The 22,582-nt window shown below is 38.8% G+C and overlaps 2 long non-coding RNA genes across 3 annotated transcripts in view; one reads left to right on the top strand and one right to left on the bottom strand.

Moving 5' to 3' along the window:
• LOC113602028 (uncharacterized) overlaps positions 1–22,582 on the bottom strand; it is a 65,134-nt gene that overhangs the window by 24,825 nt on the left and 17,727 nt on the right. For both annotated transcript variants that reach the window (XR_008299172.1, XR_008299173.1), the window contains exons 4-5: positions 4,601–4,716; positions 232–275 (exon numbers count right to left, since the gene is read on the bottom strand). This is a non-coding gene — a long non-coding RNA (uncharacterized LOC113602028). The remainder of the gene's footprint in view (positions 1–231; positions 276–4,600; positions 4,717–22,582) is intronic.
• LOC128315939 (uncharacterized) overlaps positions 11,039–22,582 on the top strand; it is a 149,686-nt gene continuing 138,142 nt past the window's right edge. Inside the window, exon 1 of the long non-coding RNA XR_008299171.1 lies at positions 11,039–11,414. This is a non-coding gene — a long non-coding RNA (uncharacterized LOC128315939). The remainder of the gene's footprint in view (positions 11,415–22,582) is intronic.

The raw sequence follows: 22,582 nt of genomic DNA, 5'->3' as shown, positions 1-22,582 counted from the left end.
GGTTGCCAGAGTCTGAATGTTTGTGTCCCACAAAATTAATATGTTGAAATACTAACCACCAAAGATGATGGAATAAGAAAGTGAGGTCTTTGGGAGGTGGTTAGGTCATGAGGATGAGGCCTTCATGGATGGGATTAGTGCTCCTACAAAAGAGACCCCACAAAGGTCCCTCACCCCTTCTACCATGTAAGGACACTGTAAGAAGTCTATGACACAGAAGAGGACTCTTACCTGACTGGGATGGCACCACGATCTTGGATTTCCAGCCTCCAAACCTGTGAGAAATATATCTGTGTTGTTTATAAACACTCATTTGGTGGTATTTTGTTATAGCAGCCTGAACCAAGATGGAGTTTGTCTATAAATACCATCATCTTTTTTTTAAAGTTCATTTTGAGAGAGAGAGAGAGAGAGAGAGAGAGAGAGAGAGAGAGAGAGAGAATGAGAGAGAAAGAATGAGAGAGAAAGAGAGAGAGAATGAATCCCAAGTAGGCTCTGCACTGTCAGTGCAGAACCCAACAGATGTGTGGATCTGGCTCACGAACCATGAGATCATGACCTGAGCTGAAGTCGGACACTTAACCAGTTAAGCCACCCAGGCACCCCTATAAATACTATCATCTTGAAGGAACCTAAAATTTCTATACATGTTATCCTTAATTATCTGCCATAGTAATATTTTCAAGATTATAATGATTTCTTTCCAGCTTAATCCAAAGCATGTCATTTGACCTTTATGTCTTTTCTTTGCAATTCTTAATATTATTCACCATTCTTTTCAATCTTGTGAAAAAATTTTCCCTAATAAATGGTTTCCCTGTTTTTTTCCCCACCTCTCTGATTTTTTTTTCTCCTCATGTGGGGACATCAGTTTTGGGTTTGTTTTGTTTGTTTGTTTGTTTTTAAATAATTACTCAAATGTGGAGCATCCAGGTACCAGGACATATATGAAATCATACAGGGCTCTTCTTAGGCCTTGGCACATAATGAAATTTGACATGCAAGATTTTAAATTTGCCTGGGGTCAATGATACCTGTATTCCTTTTAAATTCTCCCTTTTGGAATGGTAATATCTATCTCATACCTGTCCACTTTGGAAGCAGAAATTTTTTGTTTCTAAAAAGTTTTTTACTAAGATGGATAGAGGATATTTTTTTGCTTCAGAATGATCCATACCTAGAATTTACCCTGCCTTAATTTAGATGATGAGACTGGGGACTTTTGCGCTTATGGTATTTAGGTAAGGTTTTTGAACATAAAATTAATGCTTTAAAAGCTTGAGACTTTGGGAGATTTTTGTATTGGGTGAATGTGTTTTGCATGTGGGATGGATTTTAATTTGGGATGGCCAGTGAGAGGATTTCATTGTGTTTAATGGCGGCTCCCCAAAAATGTGCTCCTATGAACGTAGCCTTATTTGGAAAAAGTTTTTACAGATCTTATTAAATCTGATTAAATTATTTTTAGATAATATCATCCCATATTATGTGGCTGGGTCTAAATCCAATGACAAGTGTTCTTATAAGCAAAAATCATGAAGATATTTGAGAGACAGTGAGTAGAAGGCTTTGTAAAGAAAGAGGCAGCTTGAGAGCGCCTGGGTGGCTCAGTTGGTTGAGCATCCAACTTGGTTAGCTCAGGTCATGATCTCACGGGCTGTGGATTCGAGACCCACATCGGGCTTGCTGCTGTTAGCATGGAGCCCACTTCTGATCCTCTGTACCCCCTCTCTCTCTGCCCTTCCCCTACTCACAGCTCTCTCTCTGTTTCTCAAAAATGTATAAACATTAAAAAAAAAAGGAGGCAGCATGAAGTTATGTATTGCAGGAGCCAAGTATTGCCTGGAGCCTCTAAAAATCTGGATGAGGAAAGAAAGGATTCTCCACTAGAGACTTTGGAGAGAGTGTGGGCCCTGCCAACAACTTGATTTCAGATTTCTGACCTCCGAACTTTGAAAGAATCAATCACCACTAGTTTTTTGTTTTTTGTAATTTTAAATTTTTATTATTGAAATATAATTGATATACAATGTCATATTAGTTTTAGGTGTACACCATAGGTTCAACAATTCTTTATGTTAAGCAATGCTCATCACAATGAGTGTAGTTATGATCTGGGGGACCTCAGTTCTTCTTCTTTTGTTTTTTTAGAAAGAAAGAGGGAGCACAAGCTGTAAAGGGAGATAGAATCTTAATCAGGCTTTGTGCCCAATGCAGAGCTTGATGTAGGGCTCAATCTCACAACCCTGAGACCATGACCTGGCCCCAAACCAACGGTCGAACACTTAACTGACTGAGTCACCCAAGTGCCCCGGGACCTCAGTTCTTGCTTATCAGCTTTAATTTCTCCAGAATCTCACCCTGAGATTTGGGAGTTTTGTACCATTGCTGTGTAGATGACTTTGTAATCTGCTTCTCCAACTTAGTTCTGTAGCCTTTATCCTGCTGTTTTCTTAAGATCAGCATATACCAAATGTAACCCATCATTTCTCCACCCAGATTTTTGTTTTTGTTTTGATTTGTCCATTTCTTTTTTTTTTTATGTTTATTTCTGAGAGGGGGGCAGGGCAAAGAGAGTAGCAGTCTCTGTGTGAGAGCTCAAACTCATGAACGATGAGATAATGACCTGAGCTGAAGTTGGATGCTTAACCAACTAAGCCACACAGGCACCCCTTGATTTGTCCATTTCTGAGAAAAATTAAGATTAAAATTTAGGTTAATGTGGACTGATATGGTAGCTGACAAAATTAGAAGAAAGGAATGTACTTGCAAGAATTTTCCAGGGAATAAATATAGGATTTAATGACTGGTGAGATATAAGGAATGATTCAAAGATAAAGACATTATTAGTAGCCTAAGCATGTCTTCAGTGTCCTGGAAATAGGCTCCACATCACTTTTGACTCCACAGTTTGTTCACACCTTACCTCCTTTCCCCAACCAGCCAATGTACTTTTAAAAAACAGCTCTGTTTTATTTTTATCTTCTACCAAGCCATCATAGCTGTAGAATTTTGTTAAAAGAATGAGTAAATGCAATGAATTGATCTCACTTTCAACTTTTCCTGAGGAGATTGATGTGAACTTCCAGTGGCTGCCAGCAGCTTTGAAAGCTCATTCTCTTAATTCAGGTCTCTGCTGACAACTTTTGGAGGCCATTGTTTCCAATTTGTGGTGAGAATATAAAATCCACATGATTCTTTCAGCAGCCCCCCATCTATGTCAGAATGTTTGGAAACACAAACATTCCAGGTCTTGGTTAACCCCTGCTGAGAGGTCTGACCCTCTTCTGCCATTTCTAGCTCTGTTCATCCCTTCACCAGGGCACTATGTGGCCCCTGTGGCGGGCATAAACACAGCCCCCCAAAGATGTCTACACTCTCATCCCAGTAACCTGTGAATATTATAGGTTACATGGCAAAAAGACTTTGAAGATATGATTAATCCTTTGTTGTGGGAAATATCCTGGATTAACCAGGGCACCTAGTATAAGCACAAGTGTCTTTATAAGGGAAGAGGAAAGCACAAGAGTCAAAGGAGGAGATGTGATAATGGAAGGAGACCACAAGCCAAAGAATAAGGCCAAGCTTCTAGAATCTGGAAAAGGTAAGAAACAGATTTCCCACTGGAGCTTATGGGAGACATGTAGCCCTGTAAGACTGGTTTTTGGATTTCTGAAATCCAGAACTGTAAGATAATAAATTTGTGCTGTTTTAAGCCTCTAAGTTTGGGATAACTTGTTATAGCAGCTGTAAGAATCTACTAATCCCCTAAACCAATATTCTTCAGCACTGTTATCCTAGTCATTGCTTAAGACTCACCCTTCTAGGGGCGCCTGGGTGGTGCAGTCTGTTAAGCGTCTGACTTCAGCTAGGTCATGATCTCGCGGTCCGTGAGTTCGAGCCCCGCGTCGGGCTCTGGGCTGATGGCTCAGAGCCTGGAGCCTGTTTCCGATTCTGTGTCTCCCTCTCTCTCTGCCCCTCCCCCGTTCATGCTCTGTCTCTCTCTGTCCCAAAAATAAATAAACGTTGAAAAAAAAATTAAAAAAAAAAGTCTCACCCTTCTGTTTATCCATTTTCCTTCAGACTTTCATCCTTTCACATTGCTTTGTACTTCCTCTGCTCATCTAACCTCCCACTGATTCTCTTCTTCTCAAAACTTTTCAAATCCTGTAAATTCTCTAGACTTTCTGTTACATTGCACAAAACCTCCCCTGTGTTCTCAGGCTCTCCACCAAATATGTTCCCTAACTGCTAGCTTTAACTGTGAAATGCTCTTTCCTGAGGACACCAACATCCCTGAAATTCCCTCAAGAAGATGCCTTTATCTTTCTTACATTTCCAAGTATCTCACTTCCAAAAATGTATAGCTTGTCAAACATTACACTTCTATCCTGTGTAAAAATCCCTGGTCCTTACAGACTACTCATGATATTTGGCCACATCACTCTTGATTTCTTGTCATTCTCATTTTCTAACCTCATGGTTACTTCCTCCTCATTTATTGAAGATTTTAACCCTGGGTCAGTGAATTGTATCTCTGTCCCAAGCTCTGTTGTCATCTTGGAGATTTGAGAATTCTTAAGAACAATTGTAGCCTCACCAATCCATTTCTTGATCTCTTATACTCCAGTAACCTTCATCTCCACTCTAGCCATTAATTTCCAAGGGCATATTCTGGGCCTTTTCATCACTTAGAATTTCTCCTCTTCTGAAATCCTGCATTCAAATATAGTATAAAAAACTAAGTCAAAAAATTAAACATACAAATAACCAGAATGTATTATCTAGCCCCACGACACCCCACCTCAAAGGAAATATCTGTTCTTCTCATGATGCCTGGTTTAGTAAATGGTAACACCATTCACACATGTGTCTAAGATATCACCTGGGTACTGTCTTTAATTCTTTTTAAGTGTATTTCTTTATTTTGAGAGAGAGAGAATGAGCCAGCAGGGGAGAGGCAGAGAGAGAGAGGGAGAGAGAGAATCTCAAGCAGCCTCTCTGTGCTGTCAGCAAGGAGCCCGATGTGGGACTCCAACTCACGAATCATGAGATCATGACCTGAACCAAAACCAAGAGTTGAACGCTTAACTGACTGAGCCCCCCAAGCGCCCAGGTACTGTCTTTAAGTCCACCTCTGTCTCCCCATTTTCACATCCAGTCAGTCACTATAAACTCCTACGGAGTTTAACTTAATCTCTGAAGCCTGTCCTTTAATCTCCAGCCCCATCATCATTACACTAAATAAACTTTCTTCTGGATCACTGCTGATTTCTAATTGTTCTCTCTCCAACTGACTCTCAATACCCCTTAAACTCAATTCTTTACAGAATTTGGGTGATCTTTCTGAAATATGTTACAATCATGTTACTTCTCTGCTTAAAATGTTTCAAGAGTTTCCCATTGCCTTTGTAATAAAGTTCATTTTAATGTATCTTTAATGACTGACTGCTGCTTACCCAGGTAGCTTCACCTGGTGTACCTGCCACGTACTGTCTTTTCTCCCCTACCACCCTTAAACAAAGTCATTCTAAAGTGGTGAATTACTTTAAGTTTACCAAACTAATGTTGCTGTTGGTGTCACTTTCAAGCTTTTCTACATGCTGTTCTCTCTAGCAATAACTCTGTTTCACACCTTTACTTATCTGATGGCATCATATGTCCTTTGGATCTTAGAGAGCCAGTTGCTTTTTCTGAAAAGCCTTACTTTATTTCACATCCGGCCTCCTCATCTCATCATTGAAAAAGGCTCCTTTTTCATGGAGCAACCTGTACATATATCTGCTGTAGCACTTGTCATTCTCTACAACAACTCTCTCTTGAGTTATCTCTTCAACTAGTTCATAAACTTGAGGAAGCACTGTGTCCTTTTTGGTCATGAAGCCTCAATGCATGACATAGACAATCCGTAATTTTTACTGAAGTAACAGATTAACTAAGTATAGATTTGTGTTCCTAGATACACTATCTCTTATTTTCTTTATTAATTTGGGGCTTCTTGTATTTATCCTAATTGGAGCTAAACTTTACATCTAGATTAAATAATTTCTTTTTAAAAGCTTTTTTTTAATGTTTATTTATTCCTGAGAGACAGAGAGACAGAGCATGAGCAGGGGGGGAGCAGAGAGAGAGAGAGAGAGAGAGAGAGAGACAGAGAATGTGAAGCAGTCTCCAGGCTCTGAGCTGTCAGCACAGAGCCTGATGCAGGACTCAAACTTGTGACTTGTGAGCAGTGAAGTCATGACCTGAGCTGAAGTCTGACACTTAACCAACTGATCCATCCAGGCACCCCCATTAGTGCTTTAAAATAAATTCATCAGGGGCACCTAGGTTGCTCACTTGGTTAAGTATCTGGCTTCAGCTCAGGTCATGATCTCATAGTTCATGAGTTTGAGCCTGTGTCGGGCTCTGTGCTGACAGCTCAGAGTCTGGAGCCTGCTTCTCTCTCTCTCTCTCTCTCTCTCTCTCTCTCCCTCTGCCCCTCCCCAACTTGTGTTTTCTCTCAATCTCTCTCTCTCTCAAAAATGAATAAGATAAACATTTAAATAAACATTTAAGGAAATAAATACATAAACAAATTTATTCATTATTAGTCACAGGATCAATTTACATGCTTTTTGAAAAATTAGAGTACATACATTTGTAAGATATGTGAACACATAAACTTGCAATAACTGTAGTATCTTCTAGACTTGAGAACTGCTCATAGCTTGAGAACCTTTTGATAATCATTAAGATCCATTCTACCATTAACAGTCTCTGGTTTTATTAGTTTAGGTAATTTCCATTTACTAGTTAGACAAGAGCTTCTCCATCTCCTTAATTCAGCATTTCCTAAATTTTGTACCATGGAAATCTAATGGTTGATTGAAAAAAGGTATTTCAGAATAAGCAGTTTTTAGAAATGCACATTACATTAAATAAGCATTAAATTTTTTAATATTTATTTATTTTTGAGAGAGAGAGAGAGAGATAGAGACAGAATGTGAGTGGGAGAGAGACAGAGAGAGAGGGAGACAAAGAATCTGAAGCAGCTTCCAGGCTCTGAGCTGTCAGCACAGAGTCTGACACGGTGCTTGAACTCACGAAATGTAAGATCATGATCTGAGTCAAAGTTGGACACTTAACTGACTGAGCCACCCAGGAGCCCTGGGAAATGCACATAGTATTATCCTCTTAGAGATGCTTCATGTGTATAAAGGCTCTGAAAAATACTACAGTAAAGAAATTTTTTACATGATTCAATCCAGCATTTCCCAATGTTATTTGTCAATGGAGCAGTTTTTCCCCCAATGGAACACTATTAACATATGATATCTTGGAGCACTGATTTGAGAAAACATGATTTGCTACATGTTACATGTTACTACTGGGTGGGGCACTCTCGGCCAAGGGGACAAGAGGTCCAAGAGCACCACATCCCGCTGGTTTTTGTAGGCATTATGTATTTATCATCAGCTGGGGACCAATGCTGAGTAGATGTGCATGGCAATATGAAAGATTTTGATCTGGAGTCGTGGCCACCCATGCAAATCACATACTCACTGAACCAAATTCAGGGCATTGTAGAAATACTGAAAAATCCATTTGACCTCCCAGTGTAGTTGCAAGTCTTTCTGTCCTAAAGATATAACCATGCTTTGCAGTTTCTCAGATGCTGACCCTTAAGAAGTGCAGTTTGCACGAGGAGGCTGATTCTATGCCAGCAGAGAAACACTACTTTCAATGTGATGTGATGAGTTTTCTGCACAGATACCTCTGTAGTCTTTGGCATTCCAGCCTGTACTAATCCACCACGTTTGCCAGAGTAAGTGCAGAGGATCTCAGTAATGTCCCTGGTTCAGCACAGACATACTTAGTATCCAAGGCAGGCTCGAGAAGAGATGAGGAAATTCTTCTGGGCGTAGCCCTAAGGTCAACAAATTGGAAAAAGCCACAACTCACCCTTGGGAAGGATTAAATACGCTGACATCCTCCAAATTGATTTACCTAGATCAGACCACATGTTAATGAGGCAGGCAAGTTACTCTAATTCATCGTTACTATTCTAAATGCAGAGACCTTTTCACATTAAAGGGGTGGGACCACGGATTCAAATGAGCATTGCTTACTTAGGGCTTGTCACTCACCCTGCCTGGACCAGTGTCCTCAGAGCCATTTACAATCTTTGTCCTCTGAACTGCACCAAAAAGAACTGGACATTCAAAGAGCACAGCTCCCAAGAAGTGAAGTGAGTTTTCCTCCTCTGTTATCTGCACCTCTGAATAGAGATACATGAATGCTCTTAGCCAGCAAAGTGTGAGCATTTAGATTTCCTCTGGGTGCAGACATTTCTAAGTGCTCTCAGAATTTCTGTTATTTGAAGGATCCCTTGAAAATGTCTCAGTCACTTTTCAAGACTGATTCCTCAATGGCACTGAAACACTATTTATACCACAGATGCAATGTCTACAGATCTCAACTTTGTCCAAATTGTGAGTTGGGAGGGAAGGATTTCTTCATGGCTTCACACCTATCACTGAGCTTTATCCTCACAAAAAGGTAAAGTTCCTGCCTATATGACAGCAATATTTATCAGTATGTTATAATTCATACACATACAGTACTTTGGAAACTTAATAAATTATTAAGTTTCCCTAATAGGTAAATAAATACATAAGTTGAAGAGCCACATAGTAAATATTTCAGGCCCTGTGCTCTATTGCAACTTTTCAACTCTGCTGTTAATAGTGTGAAAGCCACCATAAACAGTGTGTAAACAAATGTGTGTCACTATATTCCACTAAATTTTTATTTATGGACAACAATGAAATTGGATCTTTGTATTTTTTATCTCAGAAAATATGATTCTTTAAAAAATTTTTATTCAGTGTGCCTTAGTGGCTCAGTTGGTTGAATGATTCACTTTGGCTCAGGTCACGATCTCACAGTCTCTGCGTTTGAGCCCCTGTGTCAGGCTCTGTGCTGACAGCTTGGAGCCTGGAGCCTGATTCAGATTCTGTGTCTCCCTCTCTTTCTGCCCCTCTCCCACTCTCTCTCTCTCTCTCTCTCTCTCTCTCTCTCAAAAATAAATAAACATTAAAAAAAAAAGAAAAGAAATTAAAATTTTTTTTCAACAATTAAATAGTGTAAAAACCATTCTTTGCTAGTGGGGTCATACTAAAACAGGTGGCAGGCTTCATTTGGCCCATAATTTATTGAACCCTGCTTTAACCCATAGCTTTGAAAATAAATCATAAAACCTCTTTGCTTATGTTTCCTTCTTAAGTTTTTTATCAACATTAACTCATCCTACTTGATTTGGAGAGAAAATCAGTGGAACTATGAAAACACATACAGAACAATTATTGCAGCATATAAATATGAGGAATTTCACATTTTACTTTTACAGAGTTATAAAAGTAGTGAGAAGACAAAAAATCAAGAGACATCAAGACAATTTTCCTTGCAATATGTACTTTGAGAAAAATTTCTATAATTATTCATTTACTTTCACTACTCTTTGACTTAATTTTTTCCTAGAAAAATGTACTCCTAGATTCATAATGGATTGTGAATTTTGCTTTCTAACAAATGGCTGTTCATTATTCATAGTCATAGAAAACACACAATAAAAATTACTTTTTCTGATTACAAAAGCTATATTTGTTTATTTTAGATTACATGGAAAATGCACAAGAGCACAGTTTACTTCTAGTTCAAAAAAGATGGGGTTTAAAATCAAGAGATTAAAAAAAATCTTTTCTCATGTGTCGATAGCTATTATATAAAAGTTTTTCTGTTGGCAAATCAAATGTCAAAACACTTGGCTAGGAGGCTTATAGTTTAACCCTGCGCCTAGACCCAGGGTGAAGCAAAGGTCTCTAATTCTAAATATTTGTTGGTAAATGTTGCTCCACTAGCTACTTGGAAATCAGTTTCCATCAGATTAGGTAAAGCCTGCTAACCAAACAAAGCAGCAGTTGTAACTGCAGTCAGAAAACAGCCTGTTTTTCTTCTTCCTGTGCCTATGCTGCATCAGTTTGTCCCTGGCCTGAGTCCTCTCCCCTCCACCTTCTTTGGTATAAAATGTCTTTGGCTTGCAAAGCAATATCAGTGAGTTTATTAGTACATTTTATGACAGGCTCACTATGAGCTGTGTGCGGCACAGGTGTTCATTCTTTCAGAAGGCCCCATCTGTGTGACTGGGCCTTCTTTGAGTAGGCTCACTTGTTGGCAGGTAGCTCAAAGCAACACCCCTGTAGCTTCCCTTTAATGGGAATATGAACATTGAGAGGGAAGCTGTGGACTTACAGGGCTTTCTTGAAGCAAATTCAGCTCTTTAAAGAAAAATAACAACAATTCTTTGCCTGCAAACCCCTCTTCCCTGCCCCCAGTGCACACCCCCAAATCAGACAGGCCAGATGTTTATGAAAACTGCAGTTTCCGCAATCAAAAGTACAACATTTACCATAGCTTTTATCAAAGATTTCAATTCCCCTCATCTTAAGGAAAATGACCCTTTTATTTTGTTGTGGACATAAAATTATGGCCCTGGGAAAATTGGAAGCATTTCTGTTGAGGGAAATCAATTTTCTCACTGCCATATATGATCAACATGTCACAGCCATCACCCAGATAATAATAGTAAAGTACAAGTAAAATGGCTGGTAATACTGGCTATAAAGATAGCAAAAGATAGAAGCAAGATAACACCCCCACCCTCCCCTACCCTTTTTTAAAGCATGTTTGCAGAAAGGAAAGAAGAAGACGAAGCTAAGCCTCTAAGGGTTATTTTTGTTCCCCTAATTTTCTTCCTTCCCACCCCACTTTCTTCCTTTTGCTAGTGCTTTCTAGAGTGTAAGTATTTTATTTTGTGTACTAATCGGCCAAAGCATTAATGAAACTGTAGAGATATGTGTTCTTCCTGGAAAAGAGTAAGCACTTTATGTGTAAACCACTCTGGCTGCTTTTCAATCATCCTGTTAATGGGTGGCTAATTGTCAAAAGATGTGACCAGAGCGGGATGACCCAAGAGTGTGTTTAGGGGGGAGGCAATAGGGAAAGTACAGAAGCAGCTTCTTAATTTGGATCCAGCAAACAAAAGGAAACATCAAATCTGACCTCGCTGCTGGAGTGTTAATGGCTTTCTCCCATCGCGCCCCCTGCCACTTAGCATCTTTTGTGCCCCACCCTGGGAAGCTTCCCGGCAGAAGTGTGCATTAGCAGAACTCTACAGTTACAAAATGCTGCTTACTACAGACAAGGGAAAAAAAACCTTCAGTGATTAAATGTTCTTTGGACAAACACATCCATAGCTATAAAAGTACCATTTTTATTTCAGGCAAGCCTCTCAGTGATGTCCCTGCTGTGGCCACCAGCACAAAGGAGTGTTTTACCTAGAACGTCAGTGAAACCCTTCAAAGAAGATCCAGGTACTATCTCTCTTTATAGAAAAGTTGGCCCCACACATGAATATGGGAAGATAAAACTTCATTAATTCAGGCCAAGACCATAACTGAGAAAACAGCAGACAAGGTTTTAGCAAAACTCTAAATATTTTAAATAATTTAACCATTTACAAACAAAAAAGAATGAACAAAAATAATCATAAACAAATAAGCAATAGCAAAGACAAAAACCTAACTGCTTATTTTGGAATGAAAATGAGAATGGGAAGTAAGATTGAAAGGGAAAAATAATGACATCTAAGCTCAGGGAATCTCACCGATATAGTAAATATGTCTGCACAAAGATGTTCTTAGAAGTATTATTTAGAATTGAAAATAACCTATATGACTAGCAATAAAGAATTTAGAAAGACAGTGTGGCATATACATTGGATAACATGTTTCGCAGCTATTAGAAATATTGGTTTTGGAAAAAATAATACTTCAAAAAATGTGAAAAAGCATATACTATAGTTTTAAGTAAAAAATAGTAAGTTATAGCCATTGGAAAACAATGCAAGCTCAGGAAAACATACCAGAAGGATGTTATGGTTGTGTTAGGATGGTAGTATTATGGGTGAAATATGCTTCCCTTCTATTCCAATTGGTAATGATTTGGATATTGTATTGATTAAAAACAAAACAAACAAAAGCACAGAAAAAAAAAGCCCCAAGAAACTCTTTGATGGGGAAGAACATCATTCAAAAAGGAGCATTCTTTTTTCTCCACATTTTATTAGAATTTTTCCTGTTTTTAGGTGGTAAATTGAAAACAAAATGACACTTCAGGCTCTTTCTAGCGTAGAAGAAGCTATGTCACTCTGCTTCTAACAGCAAAGGCTCCAATGCCCTCCCAACTCAGACTTTAGAACGTCATATGCTTCTGTACTGCTGATTCCAGATGTGACATGGAATTTGGAGATTTCAGACAATGCCTAATGTTAAATGACATTTAAGTAGATAATGTCTGTACTCCAAAATCAGCTTTTTCCCCCCATTTATTTTATACCATTTCCTCCAAAACCTGTTTTTCCTTATACAGTGAATGTGTGAATAGTTCATCTGAAAGTTTGTTTCTAGCTAAATCTCTTCTTTTTAAAAGACTAAGAGTTGGGGCACCTGAGTGGCTCAGTTGGTTGACTGTCCAATTCTTGATTTTGGCTCAGGTCATGATCTCATGATTCATGAGTTGGAGCCCTGCGTTGGGCTCTATGCTGACAGTGTGTAGCCTGCCTGGGATTCTCTCTCTCTGCTCCTCCCTGCTTGCATGCTCTATCTCCCTCTCAAAATAAATAAATAAACTAAAAAAAATAAATAAAATAAAAGACCAAGGCTTATCTGAGGTATCCATATCCCAGTCCATTTCCTGTTCACACTTCCACAAATGGGTGGACTATCTTCAGGTCACGATGCAAGTTCTGCATCAGGAAGCTACCGTCCTAATGGAGGAGACTGGTTGCCTGTTGGCCCACTTATCACTGTGGCTGATCAGGCTCTCAACTCTCCAGACAGTGGGTGGACCATGTGTTGGAAAAGATCAAACTCAGTGGCTTATTGGAGTGGAATGGTTGGGAGAGAGGTGTTCAAAGAACACTTCCTGTCAGTTAGTAAAAGCACATCAATAAAAATAAATCAATGCCTACTTGTTTTCTAGGAATCTGCTTCATATTCAGCAAAGGCTCCCATTATGCTGCATTTCTAATCACGTAGCCTAGAAAAGATGTGGTTTAAGCTAGAGTAAAATATCCTGAAGAAAAGCATTACTCAGATTCTGAATCTTGCTTTGTGCACCAAAATATAAAGCAAAGATAGACTCAACGAAAAACAAATGAAAATGTTCTGTGACGTATTTGGGAAATGGATTGTGAAAGAATTGCATTGGACTGGATAATTTAGGTTTGATTCCTGACTTGTTAATTTACCTTCTGTGTGGCTTTGATTCTTTCTTCCCCTCTTAGGGTGTTAGTTTTATTAATTATAAAGCAAAAGGACTGAACTAGATCAGGGGACTCTAGGTGGAACATACACCACCACTCACCTTTGCAACACTTGTAACAGACATTGTTAGTCAATTGTGGCTCTTTCTTGCTGAGCCAAGCTGAGGCCTCAGAATCCATTTGATGGTGCTCTTGGAAGCCATTACTAATCAATAAGTTTAAATATGATGGATAAAACTTTCCAATTACAGACAAAAATGAGTTCCTGAGTCTCTGACCCTCCATGACTCTATATATTTTTTCTCAGTCTTTAACAGAACAGAATTAAGATCTCCTCTTTTAGATATCTAGACCACAAGTACACTGACACTCTGTAGGCTGCAGATCAACAGTGGTCCCAATTTACATGTAAGTGGTACTGTGTTTCAAGAATAACTGTGCTAAAAGCATCAGTTTGTCCAAATTCTGTTTCCCTTTCTAGTAGCCAATTTGTACCAATGGCAGATAGCTAGTGTTTCTTTGTCTGGCTTGAGTTCCCTGGCAATCCATACTACTACTATGTTATGTAGTACAGTAAAAAGGCAGCATTATTAATTCTTACAAGTGCAGGGTGATATTCATTCATAATTTTAATAGTTGACTTAAAATGTTATATATAATTTTATTTTCTTCCCAATCCATAAAAAAACAGAGCAATATTGACCCCTTATATAGATCAGCTGTTATGTGTTTCAGAATCCAACTGAACTGTCGCATTATATGCTCATGCTATGAAAATACTACCATGTCCCTTCTCCAAAACCTGAGCTTGCTCCACTGATTCATTGGGTCCAGACTCATGCTTTGTTCTTTGTAGCCTGTTATTAGTTGGATTTATCACTGTGCCCTCATGTCTCATTATTTATCTTTACAATGTTACTCTGGGCTTGCTGTCTCCTTTCACTGGCCTGGGTTCAGGGTGAGGCAAGTGAGGAGATGAGGGTGCAAAATCTAAAAAAGCAAGATCTCAGAGTTGTACCTTCTTAAATTTTGCACCCTAGACAGGTCATTTGCCTTATTGTAGTTCTGGCCTTGCCTTGTGTGATCAATTAAAAATAGCAATTTTTATTTCTTTACTGGTTTTCAGCTCTTTAAAGTCAATTCACATGTGTGATCTAATTTTATTCTCTCAGTCCCTAAAAAGGCCAATAATTGATTTCCCCCATTCTACAAGGATACACATATTTTAGTTTGAGAAAAGTTAAAAGTCAGGAAGTATTAGAACTCACTATCATGTGTTCTGAATCTGAGCAGAATATTCTTTCTAGCAGAATGAAACCTCACCTCCTTTTCTGTGTTCTGTGACAGGGCATGCCTTTCTCTTCCTTCAAAATCCACACTTTCACTAACTTTTCAGTTCTAATTACTTCATTTATTCCAAGATTTTTCCCATTCCCATGTATTATTCCTCATTTGTTTTGCAAATGTGTATTACGTAGTATTACCTCTTACCTTTTTGGAGGCATCCTCTTTCCTTAATAGGTTGAATATTTTTTGAGATGTGAATGATGTGTAATACATAAAATCCTTTATTTCTATAAAGTGTGAACTTGTAAATGGACTCTGTGAAGGATAGAAAGATTTGTATTTATAGTCAAGTTTTATAGATGAGGAAACTGAGTGATAAGGAAGGATGAGGACAGCTAGCAGTTATTAAGGACATCGATGTTGCAAGGACTGTGCTTAACAGTTAACATACAACATTTTCATGGATTTCACAAACCAATGAGGTAGTTGTTGGTATTCACATTTTAAAGATGAAAAAACAAAGCTTTAGAGAAAATAGCCAACTGCATACAATCATAGCACTTATAAATTCAGTGCCAGAATTCAATCCCAGGTCTGGCTCTATAATCCATGCATTTGAATGATCAGTCCAGGGCTACAGAACCAGTGATGGTCAAATTGGAATTTGGGCCTGTGACTTAGTTCCTTTTTTATTGCCCTAGTCTGCTTCTGATTTTCTCAAAAGAGTATAGATATTTAATGCCTTTTTATTGTAAGTGAACTGATATTATATTAATTTTAGCTTATCTTTACTTTAATAATTTAAATGTCCCCTTACTCAAAATGAAAGCCTAAATAGAAACATTACCAATGTCTACATCTGCTACTTGGTTATGGGATGGATACAATGTCTTTGGAGAATGCAAATATAAAGATGGCTCAGTAGGATGTAGGCTTCATGTCTGTGTCTTGCAGGTTAAGAAGCATAAGAAAGTTTGTGATTATTAAGCACAGGTGGATCCCTAAGGGCATAAGAGAAGTGGGTTGTGGGAACAGTATGGCACAGGGATGGCAAATAAGCAGCATGACTAATCTATCCCAGCCTTCTTTCCAGAGGGGCTCTGCAGTGCCTCGCAATCCATCTCTGTACAGAACTCCAGGCAGCCACTACCCATAGACCAGGGCTGACTCTAGAAAGAAAAGTCAACTGTGAGGTAAAAGAGACTTAGTTACCAATCCAAAAATGCTACTTATTGGCTGAGTGGCCCTGGGCAGGTTATTTAACCTTGAAGATCCTCCATCATCTCATTATTAAGTAGAGGTAATGGTAGTACCTTCTTCCCCAGGTTGCTGGCAGGGTTAAAATGAGATACATATAGCACAGGCCCTGAACAGACATTAAGTATCCTTGCAAAGAAAATAGAGAAAATGCCTCTTTTAACTTTCCTTTCTAATAGCAAGTTATCCACAAAATAAAAAATAATAATGCAATATCTGGCCCCATCTTTTTTTGTTTTTTGATTTCTGAGCTTAATCAGAGTAATTTTGAGTTTTCATGATTTTTTTTGTTCCTTTTTAAAGGTGTAATGCCATGAGTTCATGGAATTTAGAGTCAGCCAGACCTAGGTTTGAGTTACAATTCTGTCATTGACTTGGAAACTAGGGATAAATTGCTAAACTTACCAAGCATCTGTCTCCTCATCTATAAAACAGGAATGACATTACCTATACCACAAAGCTATTGTGAGATTAAAAAAGACAAAACACATAAGCCATAAATCACTTGGTAAATATTCTTTGTAATCATTCCTGCAAGGCAGGTCTCTAAGGGGCACCTGTGCCCATTCCAGTGAAAGGAGCCATCTGGCCATGACACTGCACTTTGAGCTTGTCCTGTTTAGTGCGACCATTGTGCTAACTGCTGTTTACCCAACTCTGATGAAGTTACTCAGTTCTCGTCCTTGGCTGCTTCCTGGCCTTTGTGCAATATCTCCTGATTTGAGGCTGGATCCCTGCAGATCATATGACCTGGTCACAGCAGAGATGGTTACGCTTTAACTTGCGTTAGTAACCAGTGTTATGAACTATCAAGTGGAAAGAGACTGAAGGTGCTGGGGATCAGAGTTGGGGAATATCAAGGATGCTGTTCTACCTAATCTTTTGCATCTGATTCAATAATTATTGATTGCCTACCATGCACCAGGCTCCGAGGATATAAACAGGACATGGCCCTGCCTTGGGGAGCTCAGAGCCTGGTGAGATGTAGCAAGAATAAATTTTCCTTTATATGAACAGTTACACAAAAAGTAAGTTGGATATAATAAGGTTCCTTCAAGAAATATGTGTAAGAGTACACATGCCCACTTCAAAGAGAGTACATTTCTTAAAAGATCCCTTTGAGATTGAAAGAAAGAGAATACATATTTCTTTAAAGAAAAATAGAACTAAAAGCTACCAAGACATACGCAGACTTCAATGTATATGTATAATTTTTGTGGAATATATATTAAAAATGATATAATACATATATTATAATATATAATAACTTTAAAACTCAGTGAACTTTCACAAACTGGACACACTTAAGTAAACAATAAGCAGACTGAGAAACAGAACCTTACCAGCACCCTAGAATCTGCCCCATCATGTCCTTTCTGATAGCATCAAATATAGTTTTGTATCTGTGCACTTTATATAAATAGAATCATATAGTATAGTATGCATATTTTAAGAACATTTTCCCATCAAATTTAAATGTATTATTTGATGCTTTCTTCATTAAATTAAACCAGGAAAGGTTGATTTACTGTGTAGCATAGGCTTGAAATAAAGTATTCTCAGGCTTACATAAACATTTCCAACTGTTTCTGCCCAGGATGATGTCTTAGTACCTGAATGTTCTGATTCTGGAGGTTACACTTCAGAATGTGAACTCATTCATTAGAAAAAGCTTTATTTAATGGAAGGCCAGGTACCTGCTTCCCAGCAACACAGCTTAAGTAAATGCCCAACTCAGACAGTCAACATTACTGTCTCAAAAATCTTTCATTCTGACATATTATCACACATTTATCATTAGGGAACTGCATACTCACATATGTCCATAAATATTTGGTCTTAGTAGACCCAGGTTGACCTGCTTGAGAATCAGAACAGGGAAAAATCTTATCTCTGTCCTTGGAAAACATACAATTAAATGAAGGGAAAGTTTGAATTTGGCCTCTGAGAGACTCTGTTTCCCTGAAAACAAAATCATTTTGCTCTAGTCAATCAATAACTACATGGTAAATGTGAATCTTAGGCTCAGAAAGAGGTTATCGGCCACAACATTTCTTAACACTTTCATAATGTTATCAGGAATTAAAAGGTAACATTTATCAAATATTTACAAGTTGCGTGGGACACAGCACAGTGTAAACATATGAATCTGATAATATCCAAGCTACAGTTTTAAAACAGATCCAAAAAAATCTCAAAAATGTTTGCTCTTCAATGATACATTCTCCATCATGTAAAAATTTAACCATTGAGATGCTCTAATGACATGTGGAATGGGTCACACCAGGAAGAATGTATCTCAGGTGAAAGGTCAATATCAACAGAGATGAAAGAGATTGCATTAGGCAGGTTATGCCAACCAGGAAGGACAAACATTTTCTACATGAGTGTAGGAAAAAACCTATTATATAATGGAAAATGTGAGGCAAATATTATTTTATTTCAGTTGATTACATATGAAAGGTGTGTGCTAAAGTACACAAAAAAGAAATAGTCCTGTCTTCCTGTGGTTAACTCCATTCTATCTTTTGCTGTATGTGGTGGCATTTGTCCATATTTTGGGTGGACAGAAACCTCATTTATCTTTCTCCTTCCCCAGTCCCTTGAGCACTTTGCCTCTGTATTAGGGCTTTGCCCAGTCCAGAGCCTCCATCACCACTTCCATTGTGGTGGATCTTTTATTGCATTGATTAGAGATGGTCTAGAAAAGGGGAGGAAAAGGAGCAGGAAGAGTGGAACATAAGCTGGTAGACAACAATCTTTAGAAAATATAAGATCATTAGCTGGAAAAAAAATAGAGTCACATAGCCCCAATACCTCAATCTCCGCACCCCCATCCTCCTGGTGAACTTGAATGATTCAGGACATTGCTGTTCAGTTTGTACCTCGTATACTGCTGCCGTCTCTGTTGTGTTTCACCTCAGGGCCATGTGTGATGGCCACAGCTCAGACAGAAGTGGAGTGGGCCTGACTAGAGAGTAAGGTATATAGCTATAGTACTCTGAAAGATTTAGGACAGTGAAATAACACTTTCCAGAAAAGAAAATTTCCTAAAGTAGATTTTATTGTTGGAGCATTTGTTTCTTTGCTTTCAGAGTTGAAAGTGCTTACATTGTGAATTTCTTAGCCTTTAAATCTGAGAAGTGTGTTAAGCTTTACAATGATGGTGGATGGCAGCTAGAAATTCAAGGTTGTATTACAATGGTAATTGGAAATAAGGCCCAAATGGCCTTGTAGAAATAAAACAACAACAACAACAACAACAAAATGTTTCTTTCTAAAACACAATAAGTGAAGATTTTTATCAAATATGGGAAGAGAAACTGGGGACAAAGAGAACCAGAACTTAAATATCATGAAACATTGGGCAACTACAGAACAGGCATACATACATACATTTTTTTTATTTCAACATTTTGCTGTGAATGAAATACTGCAAACTATAAAAGGTAATAATTTGTTTTTATTTACATGCATGTAATCATAAGCTTTTTAAATTGGGCAATATAATGTAAACCAGACACCAGTTCATTAAATTGGAACTCTAATGGATATTCACCCTGTGTAAATATGGGTGGGAAAGAGGAGAGCTTTAGAACTAATTGACTTCCTGCCCCAGGCACCCAAACATCTTTCTGCAACTCTGGATTTGTCCCTTCAGGATACTACTGCCAAAATGATCAACACAAGGTCCCAAAATAACAATTTATTCTGCCCAAAGGACATCGTGCCCTCAGTCTCCTGGCCAGATGAATTGGCACAATTACATCCTTCTCTCTTGCTTTCCCCCTCAGGATATCCTAGGTGTCAGGGCTTTACATGTTGCGATGATTCAGAGCAAAAAATCTGCTAAGAGGAAAGACGGTGCTACAAGCGTCTTCTTAGATTCTTAGGTCCAAACTGATGGAGCGAAACACAAATCCTCCAATGGTCTGTTTCCTTCAAAACTTCGCTGCCCCTCAGGCACATCCACAGATCAAGTGGAAAGTTAATCCTTTCCTGACTCCTGACACAAATATGTTGGCGTTAACCAACAACAGCCCCAAATTAGCCGATTTTAAGTCTTCTTTCCCTTCACCAAGAATTAGCAACTTAAAGACCATTGTGCAAATGCCAGTTAATCTGCTGAGCTCCAGTTCTCTGTCTGAAGGAATCCAAAAGAAAAATATACATTCATATCTGCTTTTGAAAAAAAAAATTTTTAACGTTTATTTATTTTTGAGACAGAGAGAGACAGAGCATGAACGGGGGAGGGGCAGAGAGAGAGGGAGACACAGAACCGGAAGCAGGCTCCAGGCTCTGAGCCATCAGCCCAGAGCCGGATGCAGGGCTGGAACTCGCGGACTGCGAGATCGTGACCTGAGCTGAAGTCGGACGCTTAACCGACTGAGCCACCCAGGCGCCCCTCATATCTGCTTTTGGAAAGAAAACTCTGTTCAACATGGTTGTTGGATCATTTCCTCTTATTTGCTTTGCCTCTTTTGCCTTAAAACTCTCTTCTATCAGCACATTCTTTGGACAGAGCTGTGTTTTGGGGGGAAAAATTTCCTTTACTCATTTTTCTTTCTGAGTCAGACTCACTGAGCTCTGCATGAACAGACCCTTTCATGAGGAAACCCCACAGCTCACTCTCAGGATGTTCAGGAACAGGTGTGTGTCTGCTGAAAAAGCTTTTCTCAGTATAAATAAGCTCAAGGTAGGGTTCTTAACAAAGAGCTGGGAAGTTGGAAGAAGGTGGTCATTTCCTCAGAGGCTCAACATCTGACCCCACTGAGGTCCTCACTTTCAAGTACTAGGATGAGTGATTCTAAAACCCACACACAGGTGGGCACTTGAGCAGTGTTTTTGACCCTGAAGAGTTGCCTGCTAGGGAATTACTCACCAGCAGTATTTCACTGCCATTTAAAGAAAATGGTTTGGTTACTTCCTAAAGTGAGGGATAGGGAGAAGAAAAGGGCCAGGTAGATTGTTCCCAGTGAAAATGAAAAAAGAGGAGAGATTTACATAAGTCCTTAGTAGTTCTTTAAGACTAAACTCTTACTTATAAATTTTTTTTAACAAATTTAGAAGTAGATGGGATTCTTACCAAGAGGGACATAGCTTTCTATTGACTTTTCATTTTAATGAGGATTAGTTTGAAGGATCACCTTCATTCTCCATTTATTTGCTCATTTGTTCATTCATTCAGTCAATATTAATTATTAAGTGCCTACTTATGCCAGGTGTGGTGGCAGGTATGGGGATACAACAGTGAGCCCAACTGGTCACCTCTACCTCTCCATGTAGGTGAAAAACAAGAAATGGATCAACTAATCACACAAATAAACATGAAATTACTAAGCTCTCCAAGGGCAGGGACATGGGACTATGCAAACCTGTAAGAGTGTTGTTCATCCTAGTTAGGAAGGTCAGGAAATAATTACCAGAGGAAGTTATAATTGAGTCTGGATGTGGAGGGGGAGTAGTACTCAAAGAACTGAAGGTATGGCTGGACTGGGGAGAACGAGGATGAATGGGAGATAAGATAGAGCAGAAACAGACCTTTAGGGATGGGATCGTGCAGGCTCTCATTACCGGCAATGTGAAGGCATGGACGTTATCCCAAGAGCAATGGAAAGCTATCAAGGGGTTTTACACAGGAGAAATGATAGGATATGATCCAAGATGACATGACGTGACATAATATTATTAGGTTGGATTTCTGTGCCTGCAGCATGTTGGTGGTGGTAAGAACAGAAGGGCAGGCAGGCTATCAATAGACTGAAAGAGACCAGAAAGGTGAGTGGTACAGGTTATTTCATTTAGAAATCTTTACACATTAATTAAATCAATCTGATACAAGGTAAATCAGATTTCTTTTTTTTTTTTTTTTTTTTTTTTTTTTTGTCTAACACCTCATAAAATTCTTCTTTGGGACCTACTTACATTTTCCCACTCTCTTCCTAAGAGATCCTTCCCTCTGTTTATTCAACAGAAGATTTGCTTCTGCCATTTTATAAGCCAAAATCACTTAGCCAAACTGTCTAAGAATCTTTATTTGTAAAAGGGCTAATTATAGTCTCCAGGCTTTCCTTATGGAGTGAGTTATTATGAGTGTAATCTGCAGTTATAGGTATGAAAGTTACCTGTACACTAGAATACATGAGATCAATGTAGGTTGGCATTATTGCAATGCTTCTAATTATGTGTGATGTCTACCTTCTCTGGGAGTTAATGGAATGTCGATATGAATATTCTGGCAGGAAAAATAAGTTTAGGTGCTTTAATTATGATACTCATCAGATTCCTAGATAAGGCAACAATTAGTTCAGAATTAATGGAGCAAAACAGAGACAGACCCAGAGAGCAAATTGGGGCAACTTTGTAGCCACAGCCTCAGGTCTCTGGATATTATGAGACTATACTCCAACCCATTTACCATGGTGAAAAGGCATGTTTAATCCAGTAGGTGGCAACTGTGTCCTCAGAATGCATCCATTCACAACTGTGAGGAGTTGGAAAGGCTCTAAGAACTGAGAAATGAGGGTTGCCTGGGTGACTCAGCTGGCTAAGTGTCCGACTTCAGCTCAAGTCATGATCTCATGGTCCATGAGTTTGAGCCCTATGTCAGGCTCTGTGCTGACAGCTCAGAGCCTGGAGCCTGCTTCATATTCTGTGTCTCCCTCTCTGTCT

Source organism: Acinonyx jubatus, chromosome B3 (genome assembly GCF_027475565.1).
Source record: "Acinonyx jubatus isolate Ajub_Pintada_27869175 chromosome B3, VMU_Ajub_asm_v1.0, whole genome shotgun sequence".
NCBI lineage: Eukaryota > Metazoa > Chordata > Mammalia > Carnivora > Felidae > Acinonyx > Acinonyx jubatus.
The sequence above is the reverse complement of the archived record's forward strand: the minus strand, read 5'-3'. Positions and strand labels throughout refer to the sequence as shown.